The sequence below is a fragment of the Ambystoma mexicanum genome, chromosome 8, assembly GCF_040938575.1.
Source record: "Ambystoma mexicanum isolate Mex_15411 chromosome 8, UKY_AmexF1_1, whole genome shotgun sequence".
Taxonomy (NCBI): Eukaryota; Metazoa; Chordata; class Amphibia; order Caudata; family Ambystomatidae; genus Ambystoma; species Ambystoma mexicanum.
In genome coordinates, this window is record NC_090929.1 from 441,629,939 (window position 1) to 441,643,798 (window position 13,860).

Genomic DNA, 13,860 nt, shown 5'->3' on the forward strand with positions numbered 1-13,860 from the left:
CAATTTCCTGACCAGAAATCTGTTGGCTTTGTTGCTGTTGGCGTAGTAGCATTGTTTAGTCATACTGAGGGCTTGGGCCATTTCTTCTGCATAATGTTCTTCAAGCTTGCTGCGAGCGGTTCATGGAACACAGGCTGCTTTGGGTGACCGACCCTTCTTGTGAATTGCCTCTGCTACCGCTATCTGTTTTTCTAACAATGCTTATGGTATGCCTCTGTATGGACTATTAGTTCCCCCCCTCATAACGGCTTTCATTGCTTCCCATCTCATGGCGACTGACGTTTTTCTGTGAAGTAGTTGCGGAGGGCTTTGGTTAGTGTATCTCGAAGCGACATGTCGTTCAGTAGTGGTTCGTAGAGGGACCATTGCGTTTTTGCAGGAGGGTCCGGGTTGTAGACGCGATACGTTAGTATCACTGCTCATTTCAAATTATTACTGAATAATTTTCTCTTAATCAATACTTTTATGTATAAATATCGGTAATTGAGTAAAACAGAAATTCAATACTACATGCAAGCCTGTACCCCTACCTAAAACACAATACACTTTGTAGTTGACAGTAACAATTTGGCTGCAGTCGCTTCAACTGAATACAAGCACTGGCAAATGCAGCAGTTTTGCTTTTGTGTAGGCATGGGATAGACATTTGCCAGAAACTGCCATAATGGTAAAATGCAGACATAAGACGACAACAGCTGGAAATTGGTGTGATTATCTAGGCATATGACATGAGTATCTGGCATATGCCTATCTATTATATACACAATCCACAAATGTTAACCTTGTCAATTCTTGTTTAAACAGGACTTTATTGCAAGGAACAGAGTTACATGAAATGGTCAGATGCACACTTGGTTAACGCATTTTTATTACATCAGTAGCTGCAATTAGGCCATTAACTCTCACTGGACAAATTAGAAATAACACTGGCAGACCAACGTTTGATGTGGCTGCTTGTTAGCGCTACCTCAAAGAAATCCAGGGAGGATGGGTTTTGGGCAGGGTGGGGATGGCATGGGGATTAGCATGGCCAAGGGCAGTCAATGGGTTGGTACATAACTGCACAACACCCTGAAGCTGTGAATACTCCCTCACATGCCATCTCCCAACTAGCTGTACTCTAGTTTCAGCTCATAGCCAAAACTAAACATGGACTAAAGTAAAACTAAGGTAAAAGCAAAGCTCTTTTCATTTGCCCCACTGCTCAGTGGATGTTCCGGCGAGTCACTCTCCTCTGGTCCGTAGCTTCCTGGCAACCTGCTTCTCTGGTCCATCCCTCCTGTGGTCTTTGGCTCGCTACTGAGTCACCAGCAAAAACAACTGGAAGCAAAACGATTCAATTTTCTGTGTGCTGTTGGTGCTTAAAGTGACCTTCCAAAGCCCCAAATTCCAACTGGCACATGGTGTGTCCATGCAATCAAATCTGGCATTGAATGGAGAAAGATATGGTAACAATAACCACTTCAAAAATAATCTACCTCCCAAAACTACACAGGTTACACCATACGAAGGTACGTGCTTGCACTAAGTTTCCCTAAACACTAAACCTACCCACCACAGATACACCATCCCAAAACTCCACACTAGCTACCTGACACACTTGCAGACGACTACACAAACAAGTACCTTAGCAACATGGTGCCCACATTAACGACAGCTCACAAAATATCTAAAATGTACACTCCGCAGAGTCTCATCTTCTCAGATCTACACACATCAATGTTGTAACACATCCATGTTGCCCTGATCCCCCTGCTAATGCATTAGCCCCTTACCCTATCTCTCGCATATCCTGAATTTCCTAGCAAGTGTGAAAAGGCCTGTCTCAGTGAAAGGCAGAGGAAAAGAAAGCATTTCCATCCATGCTTGGGGATGAGATGCAAGTGTGACAGGCATGGTTTAAACCACGACTGTCACACGTAAAATCATGATAGGGTTTTATAAGGCACAGGGGGGATAAACCTCATTACAGGCTATTTAAAAGTGCATCCCATTTGTGAATTCAGGATGCCCTTTTTTTAAATGCCCTGATGCACCTTATTTGCGCAAATGCTCAAAGGGGAGGGGAGAGGATCTGAATAAGCGCATCTAGTGGGCCCTCATTCAGGTGCCATTTGTCAATTGGGATGCTAGCACATCTCTGCACTTGCGCCAAAACTAGGTTTGAGAATCTGGCTCCTATGTCTAACGGTCAAATCAAGTGATATGGGACTGAGGGACGGCTAGTGCAACAATAATGAAATTCTAGTGGCAGCCTGGGCCCACTAACGGAGGAGCACCACACAGTACACCATTTTACCACTATACTCTTTAAATCTGTCCCATTGTAGGGGTGTGAACTTCATCCCGTATAAGCATTCCATGTTTTGCAGTTAATTGAGGGTGAGATTACATTATTTGCCCAGGAACACACACTTTTTTGTCTGAACAGTGAAACACGGATGTTAACCCTCTCTGTAAATTAGGCAACTGACTACATACCTTCTAAGCTTTTCTTGATACAAATTGTTAAATTTTGGATGCCAAGCCCTACAGTAATACTGTTGTATGGAGTATACTTGCAAAACGTGCACATTGTATTTTAAAGCTACATGACCTCGTGTATATCCTTCTAGCAACATGTTAAGCCAAAATAATATAATTGTGGCTTTATTTTTCACATACTGAATGGAAAACTATAAGTCTGAATATGCAAAATATTGCAAACCTCAATCTTTTAAACCAAGGTAATCCTTAAGACACACAATAAAAGTTGTGTAATACACTGTGTTATGCATTATGTTAAGAACATTCCACTATGTGCATATAAGCTAACTATTTTTGCATGTCAAGCAATAAACGAATCTTGTTTTGTTGTGCTGCTTACTTTAACTTTCACAGATGTGCCAGGTGATAGGTGCATGAGGAAGGGTCTGTTGCTGAGAAAAAAAGAAATGTGTTGGTGAGTTCAGTCAGTTGCTGGCTGCAGTGCCACGCGCTGCCTGCCTGATCCTCTCTGAGGGGCTGGGAATTGGGGGAGCTTGATCCTCCGAGCCCAGCTGCTTGTATGGTTTGCTCCGGATAAAAAAAATGCATCCAGGACGTTTTTCGTAACCCTTTGAGCTCCGGGTACACACTTTTAAAAACAAAAGAACCAGTGGTACATAGTACCACTGATTTGTGTGACACTTCCACCTCTGCGTTAACCCTTCTCCTGACTGGATAGATGAATTGGGTGGTGGGTACTAATAACTTTGGTAATATGTACCACTGATACCTACAGCAGCTGGAAACGACAGCAACTGCGGTTGCAAACACAACATAAATAGGTCATGTTACCGTATAGACAGTGCTGGAAATGGAAATGGAAAAGGGGCTGGTGCAGAGGGGTGGAGCCCCAACCCAGGTCAAGCAGCACCCTATCGCTTCAAGGAACCCAATCCTGTCAATTTGCATAAAAGCAAAGCGCATTTTGGGGACATAAGAATTACCTCATTTTACATTTGAAATATGTCCATGAACGTTTGGGTGCTGTAAGACCACTACGGTGGTGAAGGGCACAGTATAAATATTGAACAACCCAACATAACATACTGATTCAGCATGAAACCCTTCTGATCAAGGAATGCAAATAAAGCTCTCTGCTGTTTTCAAATGTCTCAATGCTCACCCTAACAGAAACATTTCTGTAAACCGCAAGACTTATACCCATCGCATTTCTCATATGGAATGTGAGGGTTGGGCGAATTGTGCACAGAGCTCCTCATTTAGAGATTTTGGGCCTCATTTACAAAAGCGTTTTGTCAGGAATTGCCATCTGGCAAGGGTGGAGAAGCCCTGACTTTTTTGATTTTCATTAATTAATTAAATTATTCACAGCAGAGTCAGTAGCAGTCTCTGCAGGTTGGACTCTCTCTCCGTTTTCCTGAGTCTGTTGTCACTGCCTACCAGAAGGAGGATACTAATACCCACCTACACCGCGGAGCGGCCGCAGTGTCACAGCAGAGTTAGTAGCAGTCTCTGCAGTACCTGTCAGGACTGGCAGAGACATGGCATCTGAATACGATCATCGACAACAACAAGGCCGCCTGGATATTACAAACGAGGAAACTGAGGACAAACAAATGCGCCTCAGAAGTTCACACCAACTCCAACTGCCATCTAGCCTCATGTTTACCTCAAAACACCCTGTCAAACTCAGACCGCAAGCACTTCTCCTCACAAGCTCTATTTTGACTGGAATGTGCCCAAGCCGCATGCCAACAAGCGCGTTACAGCGCCCAAAAAAAGCAGCAGCCAACCTGCAAAAAACCCCCAAGAAGGGGCAACAACTTGGGGCCGAAAGCCACGCCCCCTTTTGGAAATCAGGAACACTCAAAAGGACGCTAGAGTAATTCAAATTCTGAGCCATGAAGCTGAAATTACAAAAATAAATCTTTCGGAAACAAAAGAAAATGACTTTGGATCCGTTCCAAACACCCAGCCCGAGCTCCGTGTTGCATGTATCCCAGTGCCGCCAGTCGGAGGACTGACCGTGGGGGAATCGCCTCCACTGGAGCCGGCGCATGGACAAGATGCGGAAGAACCCCAACATGCATTAAGTGAAGAATCTGCAAGCTGTAGCGAAAACCAGGAACTTCCCCTTACCGCGAACGCCACTCCGGTGCAGAGGAGTCCTCGCAGCTCGGCGAGCCCTTGTTTTCCTGCCGTGTCTCATGCCGAGAAGTCGGCGCTCCACGCTCCTATGGAGGGGCCGGCATGGGCGAAGCGGCGGCCCGGGCTTCTATGGAGATCCGTGCCCTGGTGCACGCCGGGAATGGCGAGGACGAGGGAGTCCCTCGCACGCCCTGCCCACTGGATGCGGTTCCAGGCGGTCCCGCACAGGCGAGGGAGCCCAGTGACAGCCAGGACTCGCGAGCTCCCCCGGCGGTGATCTGTAGCATCACAAAGATACAAAAAAAAAAAATGTCTGAAACACACAATTTTAGCGTGCAGGATAATACATCTGAGGAATGGGAAAATATGTATAATCCTCAACCCCACTCCCACACAAAGAAAAAAACAAACGACCAGGCCCTCAATGGAGAGCCAAATAACTCCAAAAAACCATCAAAAAAGACTGGCCCAAAGAATGCCAAAAAATCTGGCCAAATCAAGAAGGGGCAACAAAGAGCGCCAGCTGGAGCAACTTCTAAAGCCACGGTCTGCAATTCACTAAAAGAACTGTTTGCCAGACAAGGAAAAAGAAAGCACGAGGTGCTTGTGCTTTTGGAACTGACAGATGATGAAATTCTCGAGGCCTTAACTGAACTACAGCCAGCAGGGAAAACACGGAAGACTGCCTTCATCCCTAAAGACAGCAGTGCGCCTCAAATCAGCAACAACAGCTTGACTTCCGCTATACAGGAAAACTCATTAGCAAACTGTGCCCATGAGTGCTCCCTAAGTAATCAGAAAACCGCAAATGGGTCGGTCCACCCAGACCTCCCCCTCGAGTCTTCTCCCACAACTCAAACTCCCCAAGCTCTTACAAGTAAGGATCAGGGAGCATCAAACATTGAGCCGCCCCTCACACTTGCAAATCAAACGGATGACGAGAGCTTGGAGGCTGTTCGCCCACGTGACCCATTTACATCTACTCCGGATCCTCCGGAAGTCTTTCAAAAGCCGAAAGCACCAACGATCCAACATCCCAGAGTACCTGCAGATGCAGAGTGGTTGATCCACGGCACACAAAGACCGGCAAGAAGATCCTCTCTCCCGCACTTTACACGAGAATCTCGGTCCTCCCACCACCAGCAGGAGGAGAGGGCCCCCCATGATATATCATTTGAAACTCCAAGTAGAAACCAAACTCACCCTCTGATAATGTCCAAGGATACTCCCACAAAAAAAACAGATTTGACGACAATCATGTCGGCAATCACGATTGGACTAACGCCATTTGTGAAACTCTATGAATCTCTCAACGAGACATTAAAAGTCCACACAGCATTAATTATGCTATTATGCACACCAAACTAATATACATCGAGGGTTTCATCACTGCAAAAGAAAACTGTCAGAAAATATGCCAAGGATGTTCAATCTCGCAATTCCAGAGACAAGAAACTGATAACAACAAAAAGGAAACAGCTAAGCCGAAAGGCACCTCCGCCCACACTCAAACTGATCCACAACAGGGACCAGATCAATTTGTATTCTCTGGAACCCAAGGTAAACCCGCCTCTGAAATAAACAGAACAACACTGGCAGAGCCAAAGAGCACCGCATATGACCTGAAATCAAATTACCAAGCATGCATCATAATCGACCAGCCCAACTTCCAAAGCACGACTTCAAAAAGTGCTCCCTCGGACAAACAAAACTACCTGGTATTCAACCAGCAGAAGGGCACAACATCGAACCCTAGCGTATCGCTCGCTAATAAAGTACAAAAATCTCCAAGGTCCATAGAAGATTTTCTGGCGGACAAAAGTGCTATGAACATCACTCTCCACTCTTCGCCCTCAAGCGTCTGCAAACCAACATTGGTGTGCTCCTTTGAAAAGAAAAACCAATCGAAAAAACGAAGACGTAACAGCTCGACAAGCTCCACCCTAACCCCACTTAACACAGATCGTCCTCAGAAAAAAGCAATTCGACAAAAAAAACCAGAAAACAGCTTTAACCACAGAACCTCCCACGACAAACCCAACCCACAAGGACCTGCTGCAATGAAAAAACAAAGAGGCCTAGCATACCACGACCAAAGAGAAAAAGAAAGACTTCAAAATAAACCTAGATTAGCACACAGCACCCCCAAAGTACTCAAAAAAGGATCATTCTAAAATTGGAACAATCAGAAGCAAATAAAGAAGCAATAACTCTGAATAGAGGAACCATCATGAAGATCCTGAAATTCACAAAAGACCTCAAACGACTAACTCTGCATGACATTACTCTTGTGGAACCATATCACATCGCCAGGAAAGCTAAGGCTTACATCCACATAAAGGAATCATCAAGGTCAACACTGTCTAACGCAGACTCGGCAATCCTCATCAAACAGGGACTCATCATTACCGAATACATGAAGTCCAATCAAGCTCCGGCAAAAGACTCATGAGAAAGGACACCAGAGAGCCGCCGGACCCATCCTAGGACGCAATATCCCTACCGCCACCTCCAAGCAACGAAAAACGATGCATCTTCAAACCAACGCCCGAGGACTAAACCCTACGATTCATCAAGAGCAGAAGAATCTAGGCAAATTAACCTACTTGAGGACGACAAGCGAGAAAGTACGTCAACCCACTATGCAAAACCCTCACCGATTGCAGAAAAAACAAACAGTCAAAGCTCCTTCGGCCCAATCAAACAACTCTGGGCATGGCTGCCAAAACCCTCAACCTCCAAGACAAACAAATAGCAGCTAGAGGTGAGGTCTACAAGATACGAAACACCAAATTCTGAAAAAGAAGTAGCCTCACTGAAACTAGGATCATGGAACACTAGGGGTTTCAAACACCTAACAACCCAGGGAGACATTAACTTGGGAGTATATGACATCTTTGCACTCAGGAAACCTGGCTATCGGAAGCCCCAGCAATAGATGGATATACATTAGAAATCGCAGCTAAAAGAGCCACGATAGGCCGCCCGTCGGCAGGTCTGCTAATCGCAGTAAGAAGCGGCTGCAGCCTTGTGATCACAAAAAAACATTCATTCTCCCAAAGTCACCTTTCAATTCAAGTGGAATGGACCAGGAGAGACTTAACGGGCAAAAAGACACAGAAATCATCAATAGTGATAATAATAGTATACTGTAATCCGAAAGTAACAACAGATGAAAGATTTCTAACGACCATAGAAGCAGAGATTGATGATATCCAAGCTAATATGGACATCACATTGATCGCCATCTGCAGGGACTTAAATGTGTCTTGCCCCTCCCCAAAAGACCTTTGTATCAACACCAAAGAGAAACGCCAGGGCGACTCCAGAGGACAAAAATGGGTGAAACTGATGGACTCGAGACATATCTACAATGCAGCCCAAATGTCTACAAAGGCACAACAAATACCAACATGGGAAAGAGGTCACCAAAACGCAACTATAGACTACATCTTTGCCTCCGAAGCCTTACTAAACCTTCTAACATCTTTTGACGTCACACGTGCCATAGCAAGCGACCATAACATTGTGGAAACAGAATGCCTGTCTAATAACTCTCCAAAAACAACAATGAAAGCAATGGTGGAAGTGAACAATCAAGGAAATCGGCTGCGGATGACAAATGAACGAATCCTGGAATTATCCGGGCTATACAAACAAAAACTCAGTTCCGGGGAAAACAACACAAGTCTACATCCAATAGCTACCAACCACTTTTGATTCCATGCCAAAGAGACTTCTCGAAAAAATTTGAAACCGCTCCACAAGGCCCACATTACTACAACAAACTTTTGGTAGAGAAACGAAGATGCCTCAGGAAATTCAAACAGCAAGCACACAAATCAAAGTCACCAATAATAAAGAGGCAATATCAAGAGGAGGACAAGAAATGTACTGGTTGGCTAAAATTTTACAGAGCAACTTTATATCAACAAGATGCCGAGTTGATGCTAAAAAAGGTCAACGGAAAAAATTCTTGTGAATTCTGGAGTCTCGTAAAAGGGGCTGGAAAACCTATCAACACTCCCATAACCAACGCCGTGAGTAAGAAATGCTGGATAAAACATGTTACCACTCTATTCCAGAAACCATCGACAAAATCTGAGCATTCTGATGTACGGAGTGCCACACCTTGGAAAGACTATTCCAACAAAGCTGACATTGAAAGAGCAATACAAAACCTAAAGTCTTCAAGAGCACCTGGCCCAGATGGGATAACAAACACTGACCTGAAAAACCATGAAGCCCTATGGGCATCCTTCATCAGCACTGTTTTCAAGGAAATCAGCCTATCAAAGTCAATTCCCAGTTCCTGGTCCTCATCAAGAAGGGCGAAAGATCCGACCCGGCAAATTACTGCCCGATAGCCCTTTTAGACACAATAGGGAAAATCTACGGCTCCTGTCTGCTCGAAAGCTTCCAACAGTGGGCTAAACACTCACTGTGCAATGACCTACTGCAAGCAGGCTTCACTGAAAACGTCGGAACGACAACAAATATCATGCTCTTGAGCATACTAAAAAGCCTGGCGAGAGAAGAAGGAAAAAAGATCTATCTGGCCTTCGTCGACCTCACCCACGCCATTGACAAAATCGACCGAGACCTCCTTTGGGGCAAAACTGAAAGCATGGCAATGCCCGGAGCAGACCCTCGAACCAATTATCGCTCTACACTCAAAAACAACCATCATAGTGAAACTCAACCAAACAGACACCTTGTCAGAAGAAATTCTGACCAACAGAGGAGTGAAGCAGGGCTGCCCCCTGACACCGGCACTCTTCACAGCTTTCCTTCGTGACCTCAAAGACTCTGGGGATCCTCCTAGAACTTTTCCACCTAAACTAGGAGGAACTGAAATCCCTAGGCTTCTGTATGCAGACGACATCATTCTGATCGACCAGACACCGATAGGTCTTCAACGGCAGTTGGACAATTGGAACATGTATATAACTGAAAACAACCTGGAGATCAACAAGGAAAAAAACAAAATTCTGGTTCTCGAGAAATCAACAAAAACAAAGAGAAAACCAAATCATTGGACGATTGATAGTACGAAAGTCGACCAAGTAATGGAATTCAAATACCTAGGGGTCATGATTGACAGCTCTGCAAATGAAACAAGTATGCAAACTAACCTCTGGGAAAAAACTCGGAAATTGACCTCACAGGACAAGGCCTTAGACAGAAAATGTGGTCGCTTCTCCTTGATGCCTGCGATAAAATATTATAAAGGAAAATTTGTTCCATCCATAACATGCGGAGGAGAAGCCATGCCAAACATTCCCTCATGTCTCTGGTACCAACTGGAAGCCCACTTCTGGCGAGACCTTCTTCATCTGCCGAAGTCAATATACCTACCTGCAATTAGGAGAGAACTGGGCCTGCTGTCGCTAAAAACCTCTGTCGAATGGAATGAAATCGCCCTCTTTAGAAAAATCATCATGACAGACTCGGCCCCACAATACAAAATGTTAAAAGAAGAAACAAATGCAGGAAAATGCAAAATGCTTGCAACCTGGACTCTCAAACAGAAAGCACGCTTCGATCAGATTGGATGCAATGAGGAAGACCTTATTCGAAACCCAACATGCGTGAAGAAGAAATTAAACAAACTTGATTGGATAGACACACTGGAAAAGGCTGCGGCAAACAAACTGCTAGCACATCTACCGACACAAATCAAAAAACTGAATGAAATCGACAAAGTCTTCACCTCCTTCCCTGACAAACGCAGAAGACATACCTTCTTAAGGGCCAGGCTAAATCTTCTCCACACAAATGAAATAAGAGCCCTAAGAGGGCTATCAACAACGAATCAGTGCCGCCTGTTTAAGAATAGCACTGAAATTGAATCATTGAGACATCTCCTGACGATATGCCCTGAAACAGTCCAACTAAGTAAGGCATACCTAACTCCTCTGCTCAAATCTTCCGTATTGAGGGAGGAGGACAACTGGTGGGAAAAAAACTCGTTGGACGATAGCAGCCACAAACATTCTGGAAGCCGCTTTGCTAGAGTGTCTGAAAATCACAAACTCAACACCATAAAGTATGGAACTAGAAAGACAGAAACCAAGAAAGAGATAAAGAAATAAAGAAAGAATGAAAGTAAGAAAGAAGTATGACAGTTGCACCACACTGGAATGAACAATCAGCAGAACAATTTAACAGAACTAAGAGAATCTGTCTTTGTTAAATCAATAAATTTTGATAAAACACAAAGGATAAAATAAATAAATAAATGATTCAGGTAATTGCATCTCAGAAAGGGGGATCTGCTCACCAGATCTCCCCTTTCCTAAGGGCCATTCCAAAAGCAAAGTGTATACCTGTGTCCTGCTGGATCAGTACCCTGATCTGCAGAGCTTGCTCTCTAGTGGCACACAGCTGGTTTAGGGATCCCCAGGCGCCCTCTTGACAGTTGTAGTGACCGCCAAATGTCTGCCGCGCAGGAGCTGAATTTATAACATGAACCCCTGTTCCCAAAACCACGTAACCATGAGACCTATTATCCTGGTGGCAGTTTAAACCTTTATTATAAACCATACCTGAGTTTAAGGTATGGTGGCGAGTATCTCTTATCATTTTCGAAACCACATTATTCTGATATCTTACATGTGTCAGCACTGTGAGCCAATCTCAGCAGTGGAAGGGTTACGTGTTTTATGGTCAGAAAGCCTGGGACAGGACAGGAGACTGGATGGCTGTGCCTCTTCTTTTGATCGTTTGTGAAGTTGGGTAACCCCTCTCTCCAGTGCACTAGCCTTCTGGCAGGAGCTGGCTTGGGAAATAGGACTCAAAGGGCAAACCCATCCCAAAAGGACTAGCCTCACACCAGGGTTCTACATACCAGAAGCACCTTTGATGCAATTGAGAAGTGGATGGGCGGAGTTAGTGTAGCCTGGGGGAGCGAAGACCAGTTTGAGGAAGATTCAACCATATTGTTTTCCCTCTATATTCTTGCTTCCTTTCTGTCCCCTCCACTTCTTTGAACAGAACAGAAGTCACTATGGGTATGATGTCAGAGGCAATGTCTGCATGTTTTCAGGACAGGGATTGGACCCCTAAAGCACACTTGCTTTAGTCCTACCACCTGTGGCATTTTGCCTTTAAAAGAAGGAGTCTCTCGCTCCTTCTCTGATTCATCTCCAAACTTCAACATTAAAGAGAATTTGTTTGGAACCTGTTGAGAGAGCAGTCCTTTCCAAAGTCCTCTAGGTGTGTGGTGAAGACAGGTAGTCCAAGGCAGAGGCAAACTCTGCTCCCTAAACATCCCCAGGGTACGTTGGGGGTGACCAGCTACTGGAGCAAAACCTGCCTCTCTGCCAGCCACACTGATACCAAGTACTTCACTGTGCTGAAGGACTCCTGCAGGTGTGTGCCAGCCTCCCCCATATTTGGAACAAGGTCTACTCTTGCCCTGAGACCTTGGAGTGGGACTCAAAGCGCCTTGGAGCCATGACAGCCAGGATCCCTGCAATTAAGTCATCAAACATCTGCGAACTGTCATTCAACCCCCTTCGATCCAAATTGAACCTACAGGATCCTCCGGAGCTGCCTTTGGCACTCGCCCACCTTTGAACCAACCTTTGAACCACAATAGCACACATTTACACCTGTTTGCTGCTGCACCACACCAGCTGAAGCATGCTTTTGACAGTCAAACCATACCTGCTGATCTTCATGATTCGCTTCGCTCCATCTTCTCTTCGAACTGCAGCAACTATCAGTTTGTCCCTGAATCGACATCTGATTGCTGTCTGGACCACTGCAACTGCCACATTTGAACCAGAATCAAACCACCAGCAGAGCACTAAGAAACCTGGTTTGCTGTTGTCAAATGGCCATGAAAAACAAAGGTATTATTTCCTGATAACTGGCCCCTGTTTGTTTTTCGGACCATGGAGACACGGTAGGTCACTTTAATACATTTTGCATGCAATATATCCTTTTTGAATGACATTGTGGTTTTTGATGCCATTCTTGCTATCTTTGCATATTGCGTGTTCTTTGTAGAGGGGTGGGTTTTTGAAGTACTTTCTCTTTGGTTATTATTGCATATGTTGTGTTTAATTTAAGCATATATGTTTTTTATATCCTTGATTGTGCATTCCTTTATTTTGGACTATTGGATTTTGCCGTTTGTGCTTCCAGAGTTTCACATTCACAACTCGCCCTCGGCCCACATTAACACATAAGGCTTAGGAGGTATATCTCTTGAACTGTGTCTGTTTCACCTTATCATTGGGTTCACTCTTGTTTTGTAGAAGTGTGACGGCTTAGTAGGAGGTTTTCTACTCATCCTTGTACTCTTGTGGGGCAGACGTCAATTTGTCACACCTATTGAAAAATGCTTTGTATATCAGGCCCTCAGTCTTGTGGGAGTCTTCTGAAGCATGTATTTGGGTGAGTTTGGGGAGTGGTAGGCTATCCCTGGCCCGGGGGTTTAGGCCTCGGGCAGAACGGACTCCAGCAAGACAATCTTTGCGGAGTACAGTTCTGTCTTCTTCCTGCTCATTTCCTATCCTGCGTATAGGGTGTTGGTTACAAAGGTTGGTTGTGAACCTATTACTTTTTGAGTGCTCACAATGTCAGTAACTTGCACAGCCGAAGATAGTGGTCGAATCGTACCTAATCTGTTGGGACTTTCACAGCCTGGCCTTGTATCTTACAGGAAATGGAGTCTTAGGGCCTCATTACAACTCAGGCGTTAAGGGTTAATGCCGTCGTTAACCCTTAACGCCTGATTCCGATTTTAACGGCTGCTTTTAGCAGCCGTTAAAATCCATGGCGCTAAACCGCCTTCGTGCTAATTACGCCACCGTAATTTACAGTGGCGTAATTAGCGCCTTCCCCACTCCCATTATGCCCTATGGGGCAAAAATGGGAATGGGGAAGGGTAAAATGGGAAATGGGGATTTACCGCCCCACTCACTTTGGAATGGGGCGGTAAATCCGCCATCCACCATGGTGTAAACGTAGTTTACACCATGGTGGTAAAGTTGGCATACTTACCGCCTGGGTCGTAATGACCCCCTTAGAGTGAGTAACACTATCTCACGTGGTGCACTGATGTGTAAGGCACAATAGACGTAGACGTTTGCACCCAGTGTAGGCCTTTGCTATAGAGTGAATGGGCTCTTCTAGAAGCTGTGATCTGTTGTACTCGTAGATGGGGCTCTTACAGGGATTGCAATGGGGTTGTCAGGTCCTCCACCACTAACC